Source organism: Grus americana, chromosome 13, assembly GCF_028858705.1.
Source record: "Grus americana isolate bGruAme1 chromosome 13, bGruAme1.mat, whole genome shotgun sequence".
In the NCBI taxonomy this organism is placed as follows: Eukaryota; Metazoa; Chordata; class Aves; order Gruiformes; family Gruidae; genus Grus; species Grus americana.
Genome location: NC_072864.1, coordinates 16,491,946 through 16,516,530, shown reverse-complemented (window position 1 = coordinate 16,516,530; position 24,585 = coordinate 16,491,946). Strand labels below are relative to the sequence as shown.

The window sequence follows — 24,585 nt, the reverse complement described above, 5'->3', positions numbered from 1 at the left end:
CATGTGGCTTACACTCTAGGCGGGCAACACCATTTAACACCCCACTACAGGACTGCTTCCCAATCACAGCCCTCTGAGAATCCCTGCTTCGCATTTTCCTGCCCAGAGAGGAAAACATGTGGGTCATGGTCCCTGCATAGCTGTAGCAGAGAAGCCTTCAGGACTTAGATCTTTTCCTAGCTCTTAGAAGAGGCAAGAGAAATGGTTAGAAGTCCTGTTGTGCTATGCCTAAGGGTGGGCCACAGGAGTGACAGCAGGACACACAGCATGTGTACGTTGTTTTGATACCGTGTATGCTAAGCATCACTGTATTATCTTGCCCATCAGAACATTCTACTCTAAGGATAAAAGTTTATAGTTTTAATGCTACAATTTTAAGTGTTTGAATCATCCGAAGGATCCAGCTCTTAACACTCGAAACATAAGCAAAGCAGCACCTAAGGACTTTTAAAAATCCAGACCTTGAACTTAGTGTAACTCCCATTAAAGTCAACGGATGCTGAGTCAGACTTTAATTCTTTTTGCACACTAGAGACTCAAAAGGTGAAAATCCTGGCATCACTGATGTTTTGCCATTGACCTCATAGGGTCAGGATTTCATGCTAAAATGACACTGACATTTCGTCACTATCTTGGATCAGATTCATAACAGTGACCCAGGAGAGAAAAATCTGCATAATCTATTCTACTGTGCATCTACCCAGCACTGTCTCACCACCTTCTACCTTGTTTGAAGAAAGGGAATAATCTATAATTATGAGCTGCCTTTATTTTAGCCAGAATGAAGAAGAATGGAAAAATCCTAGGATTCATTTTTCAGTCACTTTATTTAAACTAAGTAAATTCTTGATTATTTTAAATTAATATAATTGGAAAATTTTCTTTTTGAAATGAAGGGGGTTTTGTTATTTTATTTTTTTTTCAACACCTATTCTAAAAAGGCTTTGTAGTAAAAATGGAAGGCAAAATTCAGATTTATAGCTGCTTGTGAATGAAGTGCTTATAATTAACAATGAGAACTATGAAGAGTTTATATATAATTCCTTAACGATCCTTATTGAAATATTTAATTCAAGACCAGCTGGAAAGATAATCTTGGTTAATAAAAGAAAATCAGGGGATGAGCTGATTTCTATAATATAAGAGTACATGCAATATGTGATAGATGCTACATATTGCCAGCACTTAGATACAATAAACCAATAAAATAAAAAAATATTCTGCTGCCCCCTATTAAATTGTTTTCAAGATTGCACATGCAAAATATTTGCTATGGATTCTAGATGATAAAAATAATAGATTCCAAATTCATGGACATAAGTGTACTGGAAAATACAATTTAAAACTTTGCAGGAAATAATATTATATATAATGTGGCAGCTGCTACCTTAACAGATTTTTGATGCTGTAGAAGAATCTGAACCAAAAATCTGTTGCCAGATAGAATGAAAAAAAATTGGAATAACTTTACTGAATTCAGTGGTGTTCCTTGAATTTGCTGAAATAGCTTTCCCATTGTCGTTCTCTGTGTATTTCTCTAAAAACATAGACATGAACCAAATGAAAATCATATTCCCAGAAATAGAGAATCACTGAAAAAGAAAAACATTCTCATCTTATTAAAGAAGAAATTAAGCTTAGCAAAAATTAAGTAAATTCTAATTGCAAGAGCCTTTGCCTCAGATTTATTGGATTACTGGTATGGCAATTTCTCTGCAACTTCTAGATAAGCAAATACATAGAAAATTTGTCATCTCTGTCCTTTCTGCTGGCCCCTGTTAAACTTTGCCCTACATTGCAACTTTTACATGTTTTTAACTTTGCAAACAGGATTATCTTAACCATCACATAATAATGAGTTGTATCATGGACTTTGACAATTTTTTTGGTCATAAGCTGCATATTTTCCTTTTGTACTGCACACAACTGACAGTGAATAATACTGAAAACATATACACAAATTTGTTAGCTGGGGTCTTATGATAACTAGTGATAAGAAAATAAATTCATGCTTTTGGTAAGCCCATCTAGGACAAATTGTACAGGAAATTTCTCCCAGCTGCTGCTTGTTATACACTGGGCCAACAGGAGTTAATGTAATACTCTGGAAGGAGGTGTGAAACCCTGGAAAAGAACTGTGAAAACATGAACCTGTAAGAGAAACTATCCAACAGTGAAGGCAGTCACAGTAGAGTTAAAGCAGTGCTATTAAATAATGAGCAGTAATAGGTGACTGTCTGCTCTAAGTTGCCCTATAAAGCATCTGTACTTGCTGCAGGCTACAGGATTAATTCTGAAACATGTAATTTAGCAAAGGAGCAAGACTTCAGTCTATTCAGTCTTAAGCAGCAAATAAATTGATGGCAAATGCTTTGGCATAGGTTGTTGTATTACTTTGTGGACAGTCACTATGTCCAATGCTTTGAATTATAGTTCTATTTCTTCCTTTTGGTAAAGCTTGGCACTCTGTATTCCTCAACCCAACTTATTTTCTTAATTGAAACTTTTGGTAGTTTTGATTAATTTTTATATGTCTATTTCTTGTTTCTAGGCTCATCTTGAAATACATGTATTTTTGAACCCCACACTTTTCATAGGTAAGCAATTCTGTCCATGAACTGTCTGGTCAGGTGAATAACTTCTTGTCCTTGTCATTCAAAGTCTGCATCCTTACTTTTAAATTTGTCAGTTTTGCTCATTATATTTGTAATAGAGTCAGATTTTTAAAAATATATTGTATGTTGAGGGGGAAGGGAATACAGAATCACACTCCTCTGCTTGGTGTATGTTAAACAGGCAATAGTTTGCCCACAAGGCCTTTAACTTCTGCAACTGCTAATTGTACTTATCCATGCATGCAGTTACCTAATTTACACTGCAGCTATGCTAGCTAAGGTACTCGGCTCCTTGTGTGATTTTAACACATATTTGCAAAGCTACAGAGCTTTGAAGAGCAGACCCACACTGCATCTTCTGCATGGCTAATATTGGAAAGTAAATCACCTGCTACCACTATTAGTATTAGTAACATTCAATTGAAAGCAATGCGTAGATTAAGGTAAGGCTTTGGAAGTGTAAGCACAAGGTGTCACATGAGACTGAACTGTTATTCTGGAAAAGGCTGTGTTCCAAATAGAATGAACCAAATACTTTGCAGACCTACAATAGACACTTATCACTGTGAAGCTAAACAAGATGTATGAGACAAACTGTATCGAATTTTCAGTTCTGATCATAGGCTTTTCTGTTTACAAATGGTCAATTATTATAACCCCTATTAATTAGTTTTCATAACTTTCATCCCAGCGATAGATTTGCTACCCTACTGGAATAAATGGGTTTGCATGTATTTAAGTACAGGCATAGCTTGAACTGGAGTTGATCTGCTTATTAAAGCAGCAGATATTTACATTTGGAAAAGAAAAAAAGCCTGCTTGTGAGTTTTGTGCAAATTTTGTTTTTCCTTTGTTAAGACTTCAGTTTGTTGAATAACTGTAGAACTTGAGACATTGGGGGTACTCATATTGCTTAACTTGGTTTCTTTGACCTCCTTCTGAAGGAGTCTATGGAGACTAATTCAGAAACCTCCCTTATATTCCTAGATGAAAGTGGTGTGAACATTCCTGTTTGTGTCAAACTGCACTCCGAATGCATATATTGACTTTACTGCAGTAGCTTGGGCTTTCCACCACTCAATGAGACCTTGGTGTCCTATGAGTTTCATGCAGATGAACATCCAAATCGTGAGTGCCATAATATTTCCAGGGAATATGTATTTAAACACTGGTTAACAATAAGATTTTAACCATTTGTTTCCCTGTTAACAATAATGAAAGCATATGTTTTTATGTTAAGCCCTTTCAAATTAATTTCCTGGACTTCTCTGGACTTCTCTAGGGATGTAAGGTTAGTGTACAATGCATAGTTTTCCCTCGTATTATGTATGAACACACTGGTATAATCTAGTTGCAACTCCCTTTGCGCACAAATTTTTAAGCTCTTGAAGTCATTTTAGTTGCAGTAAACTTTGAAATAAGAATCAAGCCCTCTTTCTCTTTATTGGGAGTTTTTCTTAGAATGTGAAACATGTTTCCTTCTAGAATACCATGTAAATTTTTCTGAGAGGTGCTTTGCAAATAAGCTATTATGGTACTAAAGAAAACATTGATTAGTTTTAAATGGCAGTAACAATTCAAGTGCATGTAAAGACAAGTGCATTTGCTTTTGAGGTTAAGCCTCTAAATTTAATAATTGAAGGAAAAAAATACAATAAGGTGCAACAGAAGAAGCTTCTGTGAAATGCATTATGCAATTACTACTGTCATAACTACAATTGCCTTACCAGATCATATTATGTTTTCCACTCAGACTGTTTTTAAACAAAATATTTCTTTATTATTTTGTTAATTGGAAATATATACTATTTGGAAAAGGTTGTATGCTTTGTGTGTTGATTCAGGAAATCTGAAAACTTGAGCCACCATTCAAGTGAATACAGTATCCAGCTGAAGCGATCTATTTATTTTTAGTCTAGTCAAAATTGTTTTTACATGTGAAAACACTTGGTTTTAGGGGATTTCTTTCCCAGTTCACTCAATTAAATCATGTTACATTTTGCTCAATACACACAAGACCAGAATTATTAGAAAACGGGTTTTGGCTATGTGTTGTGCAGCTTAACTTTAAAGAGATTCTTGACAACTTTCTTACCTGATGAATTGCATAAGTCATTAACTGTCTAGATCAGAGCCTGACCGTACTAGTCACGCAACCTCTGTGCTGGAAAGAAGCTGTATGATGTAAAAAGACCTCAAACTGCACAACCTGGGCTGTGAAACAGCAGCTTTATACCCATTTGACAGAATGAGGGTTTGATATCTCTGAAGTTGCGGAGGACTTTGGACAGCAACAGAAATCTTCACTTAGTATGACTACCTTAAGCCATTCTTCTTCTTGTCTGTAATGCTATTCCAGATCTAGGAGTGCTTTTGAGGAAAACTTGACTTATGAGGAAGGGCAAAAAGAGTGGGGTTGGAATAAAACTGTGATGACTGTGTTTACATACTCAAATCTGTTGCAGAAAGGAATACTATAATTTGTTCTCCATCACATAAAATAGGCCAAGAAGTAGGACTTATAGTAGCAAAGATTCAGATTAGACTTTAAAAAAAAAAATAACAAACAACAACAACAAAAAAAAACCAACCCAACTTTTATAATAGTAAGAAATATATTGCCTGGGAAATTTTGAAGTCTCTGTCTTTGGAGATCTGCAGAAACAGGTTAAAGAGCAGCTGTTTGGAATTATACAGATACACTTGTCCCAAATCCCAGCATTTCTTTTTCTATTAGCCAAACAAAACTTCTGTTTTGCCAATCAGAGTTTAAATTCTAGGGTTTGGCCCATGTTGTTTCAGCTTTGTCCAGCTTCATGAGTAGCCAGCAGTTACATGATTTATATAATGTGTAACTCTGTGAAAATATAAAGGCCACACTGGCAGATAGTAAAGCATATGTTATATTTCAAATCATATACTCATGGATATATTTCTGGCTTTTTGTTCAGTTTCCTTTTTGTGTATGCAAATACATTATTTGTTCGTGACTTGTGCATACTTTGTTCTTTGGTTACATGTTTAAAATGCTGTTAAAAGATATTTTGTGTGAAATATTACCTTTTTTTAATTTACATCCCCATTTAATCCTTTTATCTCATGGAATTTCTTGCAAGCATTAAAGTAAAAGCGTGTATTCAGAAAAGCTGTGAAATCTGAAAAGGTAGCACGCTTCCAAACTGACTTAGGAAGGTCAAGCCATAACAAGTAAGCAGGGGAAAAACAGAAATGGCAAACAGAAAGCAAGGAGAATGGCATAGCATGCTGGGGTGGCATTGTTTGTTGATTAAAGTGGATATATGGGAGGGAGGTGGGGAGACTAATGAGGAGATAAGCAGGAAAAGGGAAGATATATGAAGAACTGTAAAAGACAGGGAGGATGAATTTAAAGCAGTGAATTGACCCAAATCAGGATTCTGGGGATTGAAATTCAATTTTGCATCTTGAAAATGGAAGAAGCAACAAAGTTCGGACTTAGCCTGAATCACAAGAGAAAGTAGGTATGTTAACCAAGAAGTTGTACTGTATTAGGCCCAAAACTGTAATGAGGAGAGGTGGTAGGAAGGTGGTTACACTAATGAAACCATTTGTCTGTTACTGGAAACCACAATCTGATCCAAAGTTCAGGGAGTTTGATGTAGTTCTAATAAGAAGCACATTTTAATTGCGATTGAACTAAGGTTCCCTCACATGAAAAAAGTGTCATGGTTAAAGTAGAAAAAGGGAATTATAAGTGTTAAGAATAATTTTCCACAAAAAAGATTTCCCAAGAATTCCTTGTTCTTCCTCATTAAAAATGTGGGGTGTAGGTTAGAAAAGAGTGATACAGTTTGATACAACCATTTAGTTAGCGTGGGTCTTGGTTGCTCAAATCATAGCTATAAATCTTCTGGGTGTTGCAGCTCTTCATATCTCATATCAAATTATCTAAGGCCACACAATCTCTTTTCTATAAATGCTAATATGTGCATACAGTCATGCACACACTCATTTGCAGTGATTTCTGATCTAGCATAGTTTTGTAAAGACCTCCAGCTCAATAGCATTAAAGATGATAAATGAATATATAAATCTAAAGGGAAAGTACCAAAGTTAATAGTGAACTTTTTTGCATAAAATAACCATGGTTTCCAACATTTTACAAAGAGGTCCCTTCTCAGCTTAATGCATGCTGATAAAGATCAGTTCTATACAGCATTGCCCTCTCATCTCACCACTCCATATCTGCAGTTTTTCCTTATTATGTCTGTTCCCCTTAAAATCCAATTTTCTAGTTATACTAGTGTTTATTAAAAGCTTGACTGTAAGGTCTTTGTTTATCCAAAGATCTATTTTTATCATAACTGTTTATAATGGTTAAACCTCAACAACTTAAACACTTTACACAAAATAATGTATTTTCAATAAATTGAAATATTAACCAATCATATGTAATGGTTAAGTTCTAGCAAATGGATTGCTAGAAATCCTTAGGGTTTCATATAAATTGAAAACTGTATTGACTGACCAGGCTGCACTCGAATTACATTGCATTTGGATCAAAAAGCATAGAAAAAGTTCTCATTATAGTTCCCTGACATTAATTTGAGCATTTTTATATGTGTGTCCTATTAAGTACTTTAAGTGCTTTTTGATAATTGTGCTTTGTAGTTTTTACAGCACTTCAGCCTATTCCCAGTTCAATTTCCTCTTTTATCCGATGTTTGAAATATTGATTTCTGACAGATAAAAGCAAACCTTATAATCTCAGCAGCATGCAATAAGTGAGTAAGACGGGGCTACAGAATGCATCAGGGAATGGTCATATTTGAAACCGTCTTTGTTTTATTACATTTCGTCAACAGAATTTACTTACCGCTTGCTGATATTTATGTAAAAGCAGGACTCCTGATAGTCCAGTGATATTACCAGTTCCTGGTATACTTTTGCTTTTAGTAAGATAAAAGAGGAAACTCCCTTGGTGGTTGATGATTGCAGCTGCTTAAACTGCTGTCAGCTGGCTTGAAGTAACTGTGATTTATCTTCTTCAGATTGTGCAGCATCGTGTCCGTGAACTTCCAGAGTTTGCATTAAAAACTGACAGAACATCAGAGTGCCAGAAGCTTCTCATATTGTGGCTCTGAAGGTAAAAGCAAGAGACACTATGTTTTTCTGTGTTTGGGAACACTGTCCAAGCCCTCTTGCAAAACTCTAGTGGCATGAAAGAGATCGTAAAAAATGGGTTGGAATTTTGAACATAGACTGAAAACAATGAAAAGATGCTAAGGAATATAGACTTGATGCTTTATCTTAACTATTTCCATGATGTCTCTTCTGCAATTTCTAGAAACTAGAAAGCAGACTGAAGAATTCAGCCCAATCCAATTTCTAGTTGAGCAGTTAATGGTACGTGAGGAATTCAGTTTGCCTGTATCTCCTTTTCATTATCAAGTGTAAGGCCTTTTGTGTCTCACAAGTAAAATTGCATTAAACATCTCTACTCAGCTCCATTAGCACCTGCAATAAAAGAGCAGAATATATATAATCTACAGGGAATGAACTGCTTCATTTCTGGTAGTATTTCCTCTGAAGCTGTGAAAATTCAAGATCAGAATACCATTTTATAAGGTGAGGAAAGTTCCTCAGGTTACACAGGAGCTTTGGCAATCAATAGTAAACCTATCAATGTGAGAACACACCAGAGTCTCCATCCTGAAGACCAGATCAGGACAAAACTGAGCATACATTTTCAAGAGAGATCAATTTACCTGAGAACATGGGCAGGTGAAATGAAGGAAGGAGGGAAATGTTTTTGGATAATTTAGACATTTCTAAGATGAACAGTGAGATTTTATTTAATCCCAAATTAGCCATTGCTAATTCAGCTACATTTTTTCCTCAATCCTGGAAACACTGAAAACAACCATCTTGTATCTAGGCCTTCACACATTTGGGTATAGAATAGTTTTCTTACAAAGGGCATTTAAAACTGTTATATTAGTGAATTTTGGTTGTTATGGACTGGAACTCCGCCAGCCACTGAGCAGTTAAAGGTTTAATCTCTCAGCAATTAAAGTTTTCATTACTAAGCAATTAGCACTTAAAGTTTTAAGTGATAAGCACTTAACTGCATTCTGGAAATGCTGGGTTGGTGATAGCAAAGCCAGGCAGGGTTCTGAGGAATGGCAAGCCTGGAAAAGTGATTTGGTTAAGGCTGTCAGGGAGAAAAGAGCTTCTGAGCTCTACAAGCCTTGATCATAGCTTATACAATAAAGGCTGATGGAGCAGAGCTTGCTCAGTAGTCGAAGGCACTAGAGATGGAGCCTGAAGGGAATGAGAGAAAAGAGTGGAGTAATTAGGAAGGCTTGGTAGCTTAGGAGTTGAGTTTAATGCGAAGTCAGAGCTAGAGGTCTAAACTCAAGGATCAATGTGCACAGCCCAGTCAGTCCTAGCTCCATCTGGACTTGGCTGCTGACACCAAGGCATGCCGTGATATTTACGTGCCATATAATGTAAACATAGGTAGAAAGTGCTGTTGCTTGCAGAAAATGAGGACTGGCTGGAGTGAAGCTTTGCAGCAAGGTTTCTTCAGTGGTGATTTTAGAGTTGGGAAGCCTGAACCAGCAAGACTACAGAACTGAAATAATTCAAGATTTTCCAATAAGAAAAAAGACAGGGAGATTGTTGGTTGAATTACATTTAACAGCAAATATGCCATTCAATATTCAAGTAAAAATCTATGACCCCCAAATACAGCAAAATAATTTTTTTTTTTTAATGTTTAGGAATCCAATTTTATCATGCTAGCTGCACCCAACCCTAATTTCTCTGTTCTGGCAGACCAACACAGAAATATGCATACATATGCAGGTAACATTCCTATACCTTCCACATATGCAGGTAAAGCATCAACACAAAGATTCTGCAGTGGGTGATATAACCGTAGACAATCTCCCTTAGAATTTCAAAGGAGCTAATAGCACTTTTCATATTGGATTGGTTATTTACAGTTCACTATTTAAAAAGAAAAAGCATTGGAAAAGGTTTATCTTCTATCATTGTGACACCAAGTCCCAAAGTCTAAGGGTGTAAAGGCAGATGATGTGTCTTATAAAATATTATGTATACTATATCATATTGGAAAATGCTTCTATGAAGAACTGGACACAATTGGAAAGGGAAAAGTACAATGTGGAAAAAATAGAACTGATGATATTTGGTTGAGGTTCTTATGGGAAACAAGCCATTGTATAAACCATCTGACATTTTCTAATGGCCTGTTTGAATCTGACATTGTATATAATGCTGTATGCATGCACGTTCCAGTATTATAGCTGATAGAATTATCCTGATATTTTTTATATGTGAATTTTAATCTTAAAATTTAAATCTTGGCATTGGACACACCAAACTAATGCTGTTAAATCTACAAGCTGTTGAACAGCTTCAGAAGACCAGAGTATAATATCCCTCACCTGTGTATGGGAAGGATTGTGTTGGCCTCAATCGAATTACCACTTGCTCAAACACCTACTTAGTTGCTTTGTTTGAAGGGGGACGATGCCTTTGTGTAAACCAAAGAATATTAAACAGAGATAAATCATCAAGCAAGCTCAGAACAAGTTCAGGTGTGCAGATGCCTGTGATTTAAGTGGACAGGTAGCTAGCTATATGGATAACTATTTCACCTGAAACATCTGCAGAGGAAATCTGTCTCCATTTTCCAGGACTCTTTAAAAACTAAAATTGCTTCCAACAGGAAACAAGTGTGACAGTGAAAATGCTTCACCAGGTTCAGTTTTGGTGCTAAATAAATTTAAAAAAACCCCAAAACCTAAAAAAAGTTTAGTTTACAGGCAATGGGATCAAGAATTGAATTCCTTTTTAACCTCAGTCTTTCCACCTTCTTCTTTCTCTTTTATTCTCTTTGATGTCTGCAGCTGCTGTCTGCCAAATAAGGCCAGCAGCTGCCTGCAGTGCTGCTGTTTTACCAGCTGCTAGAAGTCTACCATTCACCAGGCAGCCAGTTCTCTCCTCACACTGCTCTGCAGAGCGTGTGTGTTTATCAGCTTGGTGGCATGCACACAGCCTTCAAGCTGACAATCCAGTCTTGTCACAAACTCTCAACCTGGAAGTACTCAGCAGCTAGTGTGCTTGTGTTGATTTCCTTGTTAAACAAAGTGTCCAAAGTGTCAGAAGAACGATATCAAGCACATTACATAACCAAATGACAATATTTCTCTTTATTTTAGCTCCTTAATACCATTTTTAGCCGAGTGGGAAAGAACACAGATTGCATGACCCTGGGGAACCTTGTTTCAACTTTTATTATTGGAAAAACGTATGGCTTTCAAAAGATAAAATGTATTTCAAATACAAATCTCTCCCTATGCTGAGCTAAATGCTGCCTTGTACACTTTATGTTGACAGATGTAAAGTTCAAGTAAGAGCAGAATTTGTCCAGCTAAATTTAACATAATAGAATTATGAATACCATAAGGGCAAAGGATTTTCTAAACGTTAAATGCTACACTGTGCCCGAATTCTGTTTTCACATTTAGTCCTAGATAGTCTGGTTGTAGGGCTATACAGTAACAAACCAGCAAAGGAGTATCTTTATTTTGGGTAGTGATCTCGAATGTACAGTGTTTAGAGTGACAGCTACTCAGTAATGCACTGGGGGGGTTTATGTAAGTTTACGTTAATATTTCTTTAGCCTTTTTTTTCCCCTTCCTCTCAAGTATTTGAAAAACATTTTTATCTTAGAGTATATTCTGGAAAATGTTCAAGTTGCTTAGATTATTTAACGTAATAATAGGAGCTTTAAATTTTACGTAACAACACAAGTCAGTTTTCTGCTGAATTCTGGGGAGGTTTTATTGATGTTAATGAAACCTTTTTGGTTTTTTAACAGTGCTTGCAAATGCAGAGCACATTGTTCAACTGGAACTTTTGCCAGTGACTGGGACAAAGCTTTATGACAGTGATCCACTGTCATGGCCTTCTCTTTACTGCAGAACAATCACAGAAGCATTTGCCACACAAGATCTCATGCAGCAAATGTTTTTTCAGCAGCTCCATGTAACTAACTTTTTACTTCTGTGCAAAACAGCCACTCACACAGAGGAGCAGGTGGGGGATCTTCCAGTGACACAGGGTCCTATCAAACTTTTCTTACTTTTGCTAACAGTGGAATTTCCAGCAAAAATGACAGCAAAATACCTCCTTTGCAACAAAATAGATAGTAGCTCAGCAGTGAGTGCTTATCGTGTTGAAATCTGAGGTATTCAATCAGATAACAGATTTTTCAGAAAGTCTGTTCTCAGTTAGCACTGGTTAACAAAGTACATTCCCAGATGATGCATCCTTCATTCTTAACTTTTGGGTTCACCGTCCCTTGCAAGTGGTTTGTGGAAAAACAAAATTAAATGGATATTTTCATCACATATTTTGTAAAAGGTCTAAAAAGGAATGTCAAGATAGATATGCCCAAACTTGACAGTTCTTGGGTGGTCCAGGCAGTCAGCTGGGATACGAGCAGTGTAGACTTTTGATATATTTTACCAGAGCATATTTTACCAAGAAATTGAACTTTGGTTTTTTCCATTACTAGCTGAATGAGCAAATTATTAGAATGTAGGATCCTCTGAGTAGTTATGAAGGTCATTCCTCATCATCTCTTCCAAAGATTCCATTCTCATTTAAATAAAAAACTTTGACTTTCCAAAAGTCTTTTCTGTCAAGTTCTATTTATCAAGTTTTGTTCATAGTTCTAACCATTCTTTTCGTATACTGCAATTTGAAAATAATATGCAGTATACAGCCAAAAAAGTCTCCTCTGTAATAATCAGTACATCACTCTAACCCTGCACTACTGACAGGGCAGCATTAGGGGCACACATGCCTCAGTTGTGCATTCAAGAGGCTAAATTTCAAATTTATTTGCAAGTACCACATTTTCAGTGGTATTTGACCATTTATCTAAAGGGTAAATGTGGTTTTTAAATTGTTCCCTTGCAATGAACCTTGCTGATATCAGGATTTGGGGAGACATTTTACTGAAATGGACTGGTTTTTAAGGTTAGATTGAATTTTTTTTTAATTATTATATTTTTGTGTGTGTCAAAGATAAATTTGAAGTTTAGTAGAGCTCTTGTTACTAAGGAGAGAAACAAATCTGCTACAACTTCATTCCTCGAGTCAAACCAAATCTTTCTGGAAGATTGCAAAAGTTGACTGAAGGAGACCATCCACATTTCCCCTTTCCCAGTGATGGCATTAGCAAGTCTGTATGGCCTCTCTGCCAGGTTCCCACAGGTCTACTTTCTGACTTGTTTCTTTTCTGACAGCTGCCCTATCCCCTCTCCATCTTTGTCCAGTGACTCTTCTATTGCCCTTCATGTCCAGGCCTAGAGTCATAATCTCTTGGGAAGTTGTTTTTAGGGCTAATTTAGCTAAAAGTAGCTGGGTCTTTATATATTTTCTTGTAGATGAGCATGGGTTTTTTTTATTAATATGTCTTTTTAGAGGTGAATGAATACTGGTCTAGCATCCCACAAGTGATCACTTACCATCAGGCTTCCTAGCTGCCCTGTGGACCTACAAAAGCCTGTTTATGCAAGTCAGTCAGAAATGTTTTGCCCAAACCCCTGTTTGTCAAAGAAGGCAAAGAGGATTATTGTCAAAATAAAAGGTTTCACAAAATCAGTTATTTTCCCTAGAGCATTTTCTTTATAGGGGAGAAATGGAAGAAAACTGCTTTTTTTCAAATATGCAGGATAAAATGTTTTGATTTTTCCTTCCTAGATGATTTCTTTTCACAATTTCGATTTTTGTGTTTACACAGCTACAGTGGAATTGATTCCCCGCCAGTACTGGCAGGAAAGTAGTAAGGAGAGCCTGGGAGCTGTGCCCCTGGGAACACCTGGGAGCTGTGTACCTTGTTACCTCGTTACCTTAATGAGGGAAAGCTGTGAAGCAAGACAGCAGGAATTTGATTTGAAGAAGGTGCCATTTTGAAGTCTGGTCAGAAGTAAAAGGTTGCTGACTGCATGCAGCTCAGGGCTGAAGAGCAGTGGGGATGTGGAGAGATGTGCCTGAGGAGAGGTTAGCTGGCTGTGAGTGAGGGGGGCTGCATGGAGGGCGGGGGCCTGCACCCACCCGCCCCACAGGCCTTGCACTGTGGAGTGGGCCACTGAGGCCACTGCTTGTTGGCACCAGTTGTATTTCAAACTTTGGATTAAAGCATAAAGGTTTTATCTTTCTGTTAAAAGAAAGAATTCTGGGTTAAAGGAAACATTGCCTAGGATTAGAAAGGTGTGAAATTTGTGTTCTGTATTCTTAATGAAATGAAAACCTCTGCCTACACAGCCCTTCAGGAGGAATCTCAAATAGTGCAAATTTCTCCTAATTTTATCCTCTTGATTCATGCAGAAAGTACCTATATGCTAAAAAGAAGTCAGGTTCTTTTTCTGTAGGGATACTTTATGTAGGGATCGTGCTGCTCGGGGTGCAAAGAGGGCTTGGTAGAACATTGCTATGCACTGTATATTCAGGATCTGAGTTTTTAGGAAAGTGCAAAGAGATTGAATAGGAAATGCTTTGAGGATTTTTTTTCCCCACGGTCTTTATGTGTTGCTTACTATGTAAATGCACCTCTTGTGAGGAAGGACAAGCTCTGGTTTTACCCCTGGCTGCATGGGCACTGTATATCCAGTGGAATAACCTGTAAGAGTAGTCCTGGGTTTGCCATTGACTTATGGCCTGGAGCCTTTATTTGTGTCTTCCTTTTTCATTTCTTTACAGTGAACTAACTGCAAAGCACTGTTTACAGTGCGTATTGCTGTCTAACCCAAGCTTGCTCTGCCTTTTCAGGAGGGCCTATTATCTCTGCTTTAGGCCTCTGTTAACATCATTAAGAATTAATCACTAGTGCAACTCACTAACATGAAAATATGAGTCTTGTACCTTGAAGAAGGGGAGAACAGGTTTTCCTGACAACAAATACTATATTTGGCTACTAATGTCTTTTTTAAAAAAAAAAGGAAAAAAAAAAAAAAAGTAGGGGCAAAAAAAGTTGTAAAAAGGAGTTGTCCCTGTAATAAGACCAGACATTCAGCTGTTATAAATTGGCAATGATCCACTGGCTTCAACACAGCTATGCTGATCACGCCAGCTGAAGAACTGACCCTGAATATTATCAAAGTTTTCTTGGAGGTGACAGGAAAAGAAATCCTTTACAATTTCCTCTTTAAGAACTCAGGATTTCCGTTTTTATAACTGCAAACTTCTGAGCAATTCAGAATGAAATGTGGAGCACAGAGACATGCAACACCACACTGACTGTATTTGATTAGGGTAATCCTTTTTTTCCTTCTATGTGGTTACTACAGCCAAGCAATTATTTCTCATACTATCAATTGCTTGAAGCACTGTAGACTACAGGTTAAATATTCTCATGTCAATGTGAGCGTCTGCTCCAAGTTCTCATTGAAATCTAATGACTTTCATCTTCAAAAGAAATTTTAATGAGTTCAAAGTATCTACCCTTCTGTTTTAATTGTTGTACTTCATACACTTCACATTCTGCAGATCAAACCCACCTATTTTTCATTTTTTTTACCTGAAAAATACTGTTGACAAGCTCTTTCCAGAGCTCTCTTCTTCTGTCCACTTTTTATTCGTCATATTCATGTAAGATATAAATCCAGAAATATGCAACACATTCACATTTAAAACCCGTAACAGATCTAGTACTTACCACTGAAGAAGCTAACGTGTGCCAGCCACTGTTACTTTGATTAGCCTGAAATCAGAGATGTTTCAGATGGTAGTGTCCGTAACAGTGAAATAAACCCGTTAAAGAAGTGGTGGTAAATGTATTTGGTACAAGTACCAAGTCTCTCCTGGACTGCATGTGGAATAAAGAAAAAAAATAAATTTCTGTGCCTGTATGTGTAGGCAGCTACATACATACTGTTGTCCTGCCCTTTTCTCACTTCATGTGCCTGCTGCATGTATGTCGCGGGTGCCATTCATTCAGTTCCATTGGCATCTTCGCATGTTCTTGTGCTTTCATAATCTCCTTTGGTGATGAGCATCCTTCTTTCACTCATTCTCATAAATATTAATTACTGTGATCTGGTTGAAATAAATATAGATAGACAGCTTTGCAAGTGGAAAGCTATCAGGTTTTTTCTAAGAAGGTGTAGTCTTGAATTCAAAGTTCTGGTCAATATTTAGAATGTAAATGAAGGTCATGAGTGTGACCTGCAACTGTAGGGACTGGAGCTCTCTGAAGTATCTGCCCTTAATATTTAAGTTGCCAGTATTCTTAACAGGCAGCACTTGATTTTTTTTTTTTTTCTGTGCTTTAGAGAGAATTATTTCCCTTTGAGTTTCTTATAAAATTGTATAATATATAGCATTTTAATGTCTTGCATTGAAGTGTGAAACATTGCTATGCCAGAGAGAGTGAGACCGGTAAGTCATTGGCATTGCATGATATACTGGATGGATATAGATTGAGTGATTCTTTGATCAGTTCTACAGATCTAAATTTTTTCATGTTGTGCTTATCTGGTTGTTCGGTAGATGATAGTGTGAAGACCAGTACAATACTGCTCCAGTACCAGTGGCTAGCAGACTATTAAAATGTTGGCCTCCATTCATTACTAAAGGTGGGCCAAATCATTTACGTTCTCAAGTACCATATGTGATAAGCCAAAACTACAGCTATCTCCTAATTATGGTTGATCAATTTTTTTTAATTCAATTGTGACCACAAAGAAGTATTAAGACCCTACATAGTTTACTAGACCAAGCTTTACTCCAGTACCTAGAGAGGGACCAAACGCAAGCATCAAATCTTGGTATTAGCTGTTAATGTATATTAGTAAAAAGTTCAACATTAATGTTCCTACACAGGTTTTGTTCCTGCATGAAACCTTTCTGGGAGAATGCAGTGGAAGAGCACAGTTTATTATGTGCTTTATCATGAGAAATGCAGCACAAAAATGTACTGGTTACATTTTAAAAAGGTACAAAGTGCATCCATTGTGGAAGATTCAGTTGGCTCTATATTGCACTCAGGAATGGTTCAGACCCGTGAAACTCTTCAACATCTGTGTGGTTTTTAGAATAAGGATTAAATCTGTTTTCAGGATTCCTGAAGTACAGCAGTGAGACACAGAACTAGATCTCTAGATCTGACCTCTTTGAGTATTTTTTTTATTATTTTTAGAAAATAAATTACAAGCAAGTACTTGTGCTCATCTCCTTATATGATGGTCCAGCTTTAAAGCTGAGTTACTAGTTATTAAGGAATTTTTACAATTGCTCTTTTTTAGCCACTAATTTACTATCAGCCATCCAAAGACAGATTGGTAGGATATAAATGAAATACGATAATTATACAAGGGAGTGGGTCACTGACCTTTGGATTGCAATATCTTGTCTCTTTTGTCCTTTCCTTATACCACCCAGTCTACAGGATGAAATTGCATCTTTCTCTTTGGTTGTCTCAAGAATGAGGTGGTATTGGAAACTAGTGAGGCATGGCACAATGTAGGTGTTCATAGCTTGCAATAATTTACCCATTTTCATTTTGTTTGATTTTATTAACACCTGTGTCTCCAGGGAACACAGGGAGGAGGGGAGGAAAGGAGAGAATACTTCAGCAATAATCTAATGATCAGCACTTAGGCTCCCCCCCGCCAGCTCTGCTGTTATGTCAAATGTCAAGATACCTCACAGCCAAGCAATTTATAATACAAAATGCATATATATAAAGGAAGAGGTGCAGATGGCAGAAAGCTGTATGTCATGACATACACACGTACATGGAGGACAGCAAGGGAGTCATTAAAAATATGGATTTTTTTTGTTGTTGTAATGCAGTGGCTGTTTGTCAGCTGGTGTAATTGGCATACATCAATGGAACTACTCAGAAATATACCGTCTAAGGAATTAGTCACTTAATGGAAGTTAATCAAAATTCCTTATAGGACAGTAGCAAAAAATTCTTGGACAGAATTTGGAGACAAAGAAAAAAAACACGTGAGAAAATATGGGATTGCAATCTGCTGAAGTTTCATCTGAGTATTTGTTTCTGGAGCATTTCTGAAGATATTGGTGTTCTAGGGAGTAGAACACAAAGATTTGCTGTCAAGTTAACCAAAGCATTCTGAGATTTGAGAAATTACAGTAGGGTTTAGTTACAGACCTGATTTAAACATAATCAAATAAATTGAATAGAAAACTTTCAAAGTCAGAAACAAAAGAAGAGTTTTGTTAGTATATTTTCTTTATCTTCTCTTCAACTGTTAGAAAACTTTTTCAGCACAGTGTACACATAGCATTATATTGGCTTAACTGTCAGTATTGTATTTTTTTATGAAATAAATCTGTGCAGAGTACTATGGGACTATCCCTATTTTGCTTATAAGTGTTATTAGTTGATCTTGGTTTTTAACAAAGCTACATCTTTCTTTGTGAATTCTCCGTATTCAAGCAAATGCTATACATTTAACAAAGCTTTTCTTAAATTCCTATTTGCATTTCATTTCTGAATGTGGTTCACTGTGTAGTGCATTCATAAGACCCATCAATACCCATCTGAAAAAGTTCTGCCAGATTAAAAAAAAAAAAGGCATAAAATAGCTCAGTTTTATAGTCTCTTTTAATAGAGACTTAATATCTGCAATATCTGACCTTGGTAATAGAATCACTGTGGTTATATGCTCTGATCCTTCAGATTTGAATTCTGTGTTTACAATCTCAATGGCAGGTTTTGTTCTTTTCTTTGTTTTCTTGTGATTCATGTATGTGGGAATCTGGTGAGGAGGAGATAAAGAAAAGGAAGGGTAGGAAGGGTAAAAGGCAAATAAATACACAGATAATTTGGTACCATCACCTGTCTTGTCCTAGGAGAAACTGAAAGTAACACAGTTTTTAAGATAATGGCATTTCATGAGTTTAAAGTGTGGAGAGAACAAATCAAGCCTACAGCCTAGTTCTCCTTTCTGACTGTTTATGAACATCCTCATTAATTTTTTCTCTTTGGGTAAAAGAGTAGAAAAGGTAACAGTATCAACTTCGATATTTAGCAAAACAAAAGGTGGTTGTAGTGAGTCTTAGGTGGCCTTAGTCTGCAGGTACCATTTTGTATCCTAATAAAAATGCTCGAGGTGTAAAATACTACATCAGTAAAAGCATACTTAAATCGAAGGTATAGAGTGAGGCCAAAAATAGTGGGTTACACTCTAAGAGAAAGCGGTCTTTAAAGAATATGTGTAAACTGAAAAGCCCATATTCTCTTTTGAATGACTTGTGTTTTGAGGTCTTAGGACTTTAAGAACAATCTTCAGGAAAGCACATAAGGGTGTGCTGCACTGCATAGCGTGGTGATCTCTGAGCTAACGTGGAATAACCCACCTCTGCAGTCAAAAGCAGGGTAGCAAGATGATAGTGTACTTTTATGATATTCACTTTGAGGACCTTTCTGGTGCCTGAGCTAGTGTTTCTGAATGCACACCTGCAGTCTGGAGGTAGCAGCTCATTTTGAGTTACCACAAGTATTTATATACTATGGCAATACATCAGAGTAATCAACCTTATTGGATCTGTGGTTTAACCTGCCTGTGAATCATTGGTTTCACTTAGTTGAAATTTTAATAATCGGGCTTTTTAATTATGATTGAACATAACTAAGGTTTTAAACAAAACATTATTTAAAATTGAAAAGATCAAATGATTTTTTTTTCCCCTGAAAATATTGCCTGGTCAAAAAAACCCCAGCTGCAATTATTTGTGGGATTAAATTCAAACTTGTGAATTTTCTTAGCTGAGTGAGGGGGAGCATGGGTAGAGAGAAATACAAAAGGTTGTGCAGCAGTAAAAAAAGAACAAAAAAACCACACCAAACCTGAAGGTGAAAACTGAAGGCATACCTAGATGGTTGCTTGGATTTGCCATGATTGTCAGTACTCTCAAGCACAGGTTTTGTATTTTGTAAGTTGCTAGCAGGCAGTGGGAGCTGCAGGCTATGGCAGTACTGTGTTACTTACTGTTCATGCTTCAGCGCTGTAGGGGCAAACTTCTGGGAGAAATGAAAGGTGGTCAGCAGCTGTATGAACAGGCAAACTCTGATGTTATCTTCCTCCTCTGTCTTGATCTCAGTCTATCATCTGTCACATGTTGTTGCTATATAAATGTGCGACAATGAAATGAAGTCAGTGAAAAAAAACATGGCCCACTGTTCACTAAAGAGCCAGAGCCACATGGTGTGCAGGTGGACAATGTAGTTGCCCTAGCAATGTAGGAGGGAGGGGAGCATATTAATAGATTCAAGAATTTACATCTACTTGTGCATGTGCCCATACTATTGCTTTCTGCATTTTGATAATTCTGGCTATTTTGTTTCTTAATTCCATCACCTCTAGAGACAGTGAAGCTGTCTTCTCTTCCTGCAAGTGAAATGACTACCACCACAGGTTGTAACTGTCTGTGGATGCTAGTTTGAAAAGTATTTTGTACGCAGTATCCAGCCATCTGCGTGCTAAATCTATTTGAATGAAGGGCATTTTAAATCCTCATGGAACTGTGCCTCTGTTGAGCTAGTTGACTTAACTAAAACTGCAGTCTGCCTTTGAAGAACTGCATGTAATAAAATGTTATACTTCTGGGGTTTGTCTTTTCCCTATTGCATGTTTCTTTGGAACAAATCAAGACCCCTAATGAACCTAGATCAGAGGGTTATTGGGAGTTTTCAGAGGCTAACAAATGCTGTGCAGCACTAGGAAACAAAGTGAAGTTTTAAAAGTCAGCAATGGTACCCCTCTGATCCAAACTGCATTTTGCTGAGTGAGGTGACATGCTGAACCTTTATCTCTAGTTCTCTAGGGATAAAGGTGAAATAATCCTGCACTCATCCTCTTGGGCAATGCTTCCACTTGCTGTTACATCAGAGTCCTCAGAACATGGAGAAAAGCATAAAGCATGAAACCTCACCAGAGCCATAAGCCTCTCCTCACCTATGTCATCTGCTGTTAATGTAATCAAACATCAGATCTAGATGGTTTATGTGGTAATCTTTGGGAGATACTGGCAATGAGGTTCCAAGGGAGCAAATCTATTTACTTCTATATGATAGCTTTGTTTAGTTATTCTTTAAGAATTTCCTGATGGGAGAAACAAAGAAATGAGAGACTTTGAATTTGACAAATTGTTGCAAGAAACAAATAGGTGCGTGTTGCCCAGACTGCCACTGCTGATGGCTTGCGGTGCCTTTTTTTTCATACTGTCATCAGTAATACTATGACTAACCATGCTTATATCTACCTAATAAACTTTGTATAGCAGCCTGTGCCAGGACTGATAACAGATGATGGGAGCTCACAGTAACTAGTCTGGAAGTAAAGATAGACTCTTATTTGTGTGGCTTGGCAGTAACATTCAAGATGCTGTAGTTGTTCTGTATCTGTTCCTTATTTCTGCCTATGCCTACCACAATCACTTCTTCTTTCTCAATCCTGACTGTTTGATTTTAAGAAAGGCAGCTTTGGTGAGTACCATGTGTCTCTGGCATGTCTGAAGTCATAGTACGTCAGTGAAGTAACCACAGGATAATTCCAAAGATCTGATTTGGAGATTAAAATAGCAGGAAAAATGGAACGTATATGAAAAGGACTGGCTTGGTAATGGTCTTGGAATTCTGTTCAAGAAGGTGTTGCTTAGAAGAGTCAGTGACTGGTCTCTTGATCTGATACACAGGGAAACTTCCTCAGTCATTAGACTGTGCATTGGACATCACGCAAACTTTTCAATAGTATATTGAGATTTTTTTTTCATCTCTGTGAGCACACCATGATTGGAGGTGGGGGGCTATGGTTCTTCAGCATTAATGGTTAATTTCCGGTATGCTCAGAACCAAATTCTTTGCTTAAATCTCTCTCTTTTTTTTTTTTTTTCCCCTCCCCCCTGACTTCCCTATACAATTCACTCTACCACTTTGATCTACTCTGAAACACATAGGTTATGTCAAATACCTCACATTCACTTCACTAACCTGTGCAACCACAGCAAACATTTGCCCAAATAACCGTTTAGCTTTCCAGCTAGAGACAGGTATGCAATTTTGCAATCTCGTATGCAAATTATTTAGCTGTGGCTTTTCTGAGCTTCTGTATGGAAGTAATAACTGTAACTTCTGCCCAAGAAAGACCCTCTTTTAACAGTAAAATATATTGTCCCGTTAAACATAAATTTTTGCATGTGCTGTTTTACCTCTCACTATGATAGAAGTTATTAATAAACTACTAAAACTGGTAAAATTGTCACCTGATACTTTTGTTTTATTTTCCAGCCCCTCACACCTCCGTTCATCTTTGTAAATTTTTCCTTCAAAGAGCTTTGCTAAATGCTGTGTTGGTCAGAAGCAGCACGATAAGGCTCGGGCTAACATGAGTGACGTGCTAAACTAAACAAACTTTCACCTCCTTCCACACCTATACGTTTTGTACGTCAGTAACATGCTGTCTATTTTAGCCAGTAATTCTCACAGTATCTTCCTCTTGCTTATGGTAAACTGCATTTCCCAGCATTATGTGTGTTCAGATAATTTGAGGACCTCATTGTTTCCCTCACACAAAGAATTATGCTCATACTGACTTCAGTCGAGCATCTGAACTGAAAGCTCCCTTATAAGGAAGGGCAGAGAAACAGCCCTTGAGTTTATCTTCATTGAGGGTACTCCACTCTAAAAGTTTACAGTTTGTTCTTTAAAGGTACACAGACTTTGGTGCTAAAGTAGGTCAGTGTCCAACTTGTATACAAGTCCAGTAGAAAGGTTTAGGCTATCCTCTTCCAGGAACAGTGACTTTTTCTATATCCTCCCCAAATCTGAACATCACACAGCTACTTGATACTGCAGTTTAAAACACAAAGGAAATAGTTTAGTCAAAGAGAATGCAATTATCTGAGTCTTGTATTTGATTAGGACATCAGGGTTAACAGCTTAATAAATAGACTCTGGTCAACTGGGCCAGTAGTGGCTACAGAAATTCAAACCCCCCCCCCCAAATCTTATATCTTATCTGAATGCATTCACTTCAGCAGAAAAATATCCTCATACTACATAGGGAAAATCCTTCTGTTCAAAACCTGAGGGAGAAACTCAATGTACCACATTATCTGTGCCAGTTTCTGGAAGAGGCTTCTTTTCTAAGTATTGCTTAACCTTACCTGAACACAAGGGATCTGATCCACCTTGGTATATGTCCAAACTAAAATGCTAATTTCAATGAGGCAGTTAATTTCTTGCAAGATTTTAGGCCTAGTGATCACTGTTATGTTACAAGGGACATCATTAAAGCATTGTATATAAAGTCTGCAATTGCAGTTCATGAAAGAATTAAGAAAACACTTTAACTTATAAGTCCACATTAACCTATTTCTCACAGACTGATATAACATATCAGGTAACCTGTTCCGAGGAGTTTAATTGGATGCTGTTTATAAACTGAATGTACGTAATCTGGATTGATTCCAAGATTGCTATTATTATGCTAAACTCAACAATGAGAACTCAGTTTTACTGACAATTATGATAATGTATGTGATGCATAGATAGTTCTCTTGTATAAATTTCTGATCTGATGCATCACATGAGAGGCAGAGTGATGTGGATAGTGTAAGTTGCCACTCATCCTACTGTAGTTCTATAGAAATAATGTGTTCTTTCATAGCTGACTACAATAACTATGCAATATACTGCTAATGAGAACCCCTTCTTAACTGACTAAGTGCTGGTTAATTTAACCTCTCACTTTTTTAGAAGTTTGGTGCTATAAGCTCTGTACTTCAAGAAAAAAATACTACGGTAATTACTCACTGGGGATGAGTAGGAAGTTTCACTATGCAGTCAACAAGCACCTATATCCAGGAGCAAAAATCAGTTGTCTGCCCAGCTGATCTGCTGAATATGCTGCTCGGTCCACCATGCTCACCGCTTTCTCATCTGAGGTGCACCACGCCATCTACTCAGAGCTTATAAAAATGGTTACCTTCTGAAGTCCCTTTAGAAAGTATTTACAAGTCGTCCTTACTTTGCCCTTCCTACCACAGACCACCTTGTAGACTAGATTTTCAGTCTAAGTTGGCCATTCTCATGCAGATTGCTCTGCTTCCTTGACTGTGTACTAATAATCCATCCTACCCAATTTAAGTTTTAAGTTGAGCAATCTAGTCTACACTTATCATCTAGTCTCTCTCTACCCAACAGTCAATGGAGAGAAAAAAAATACCTCTCCAGAGAGCATTTCAGCTGTTTTATTTTCAGATGGGATTAATCATTCACTGGAGAGAAAAAAAAAAAAGGAGGCTAGGGACTTTGCACAAGCAAGCCCCTTATCAACAATACTGCTATATTCTAATTAACAGTGGAGATTATAAAAAGTAGATTTGCGGATTTCAGCTTGCTTGGTTCATTTCTGAAATTGTTACCTGATCTTTAAGAATAATTTCAGAGAAGCAAAACTGGTGGCCAGGTTTCTGTTTCAGAGTTATGGGACGTGGAAGAAATATATCTTTACATTCCTCAAAAATGGCAAAATACAAGGGACTTGTTGCTCCATATTTACTAGCTTAAATGGTTATAAAATTCTAAGATGTAACAGTACAATGAGTAATCTTCAAGATGAAAATAACCAAAATAACCTCATGATGAAAATAACCAAAATTGACACTAAATTTTTTTTAGCTATAAGACAAGAGTACATAGCTAGCATTTGAGTTATTTTTTCCCCATTGTGTTGAAAATGCAATGATAACCAGCATGAAAACCTGAAACAGACCTTTGAAGTCACAAGTCTAAAAGCTGACATTCAAATTAGCTTTAGTTTTGAGTTCATCAAAAATGTAAATTATCCCACTAATACACACTGTAAATGCCTTCATATGACAAACATTTGTTAACCCAATTTTGTGGTGCTCT

At 37.0% G+C, this 24,585-nt stretch overlaps 1 long non-coding RNA gene across 4 annotated transcripts in view; it reads left to right on the top strand.

Moving 5' to 3' along the window:
- Nucleotides 1-24,585, top strand: part of LOC129212160 (uncharacterized) — a 192,832-nt gene that overhangs the window by 93,209 nt on the left and 75,038 nt on the right. For 3 of the 4 annotated variants that reach the window (XR_008579084.1, XR_008579083.1, XR_008579085.1), the window contains 3 exons: nt 2,552-2,597; nt 3,603-3,743; nt 7,646-7,740. This is a non-coding gene — a long non-coding RNA (uncharacterized LOC129212160). The remainder of the gene's footprint in view (nt 1-2,551; nt 2,598-3,602; nt 3,744-7,645; nt 7,741-24,585) is intronic. The other variant, XR_008579086.1, reaches the window with a different exon arrangement.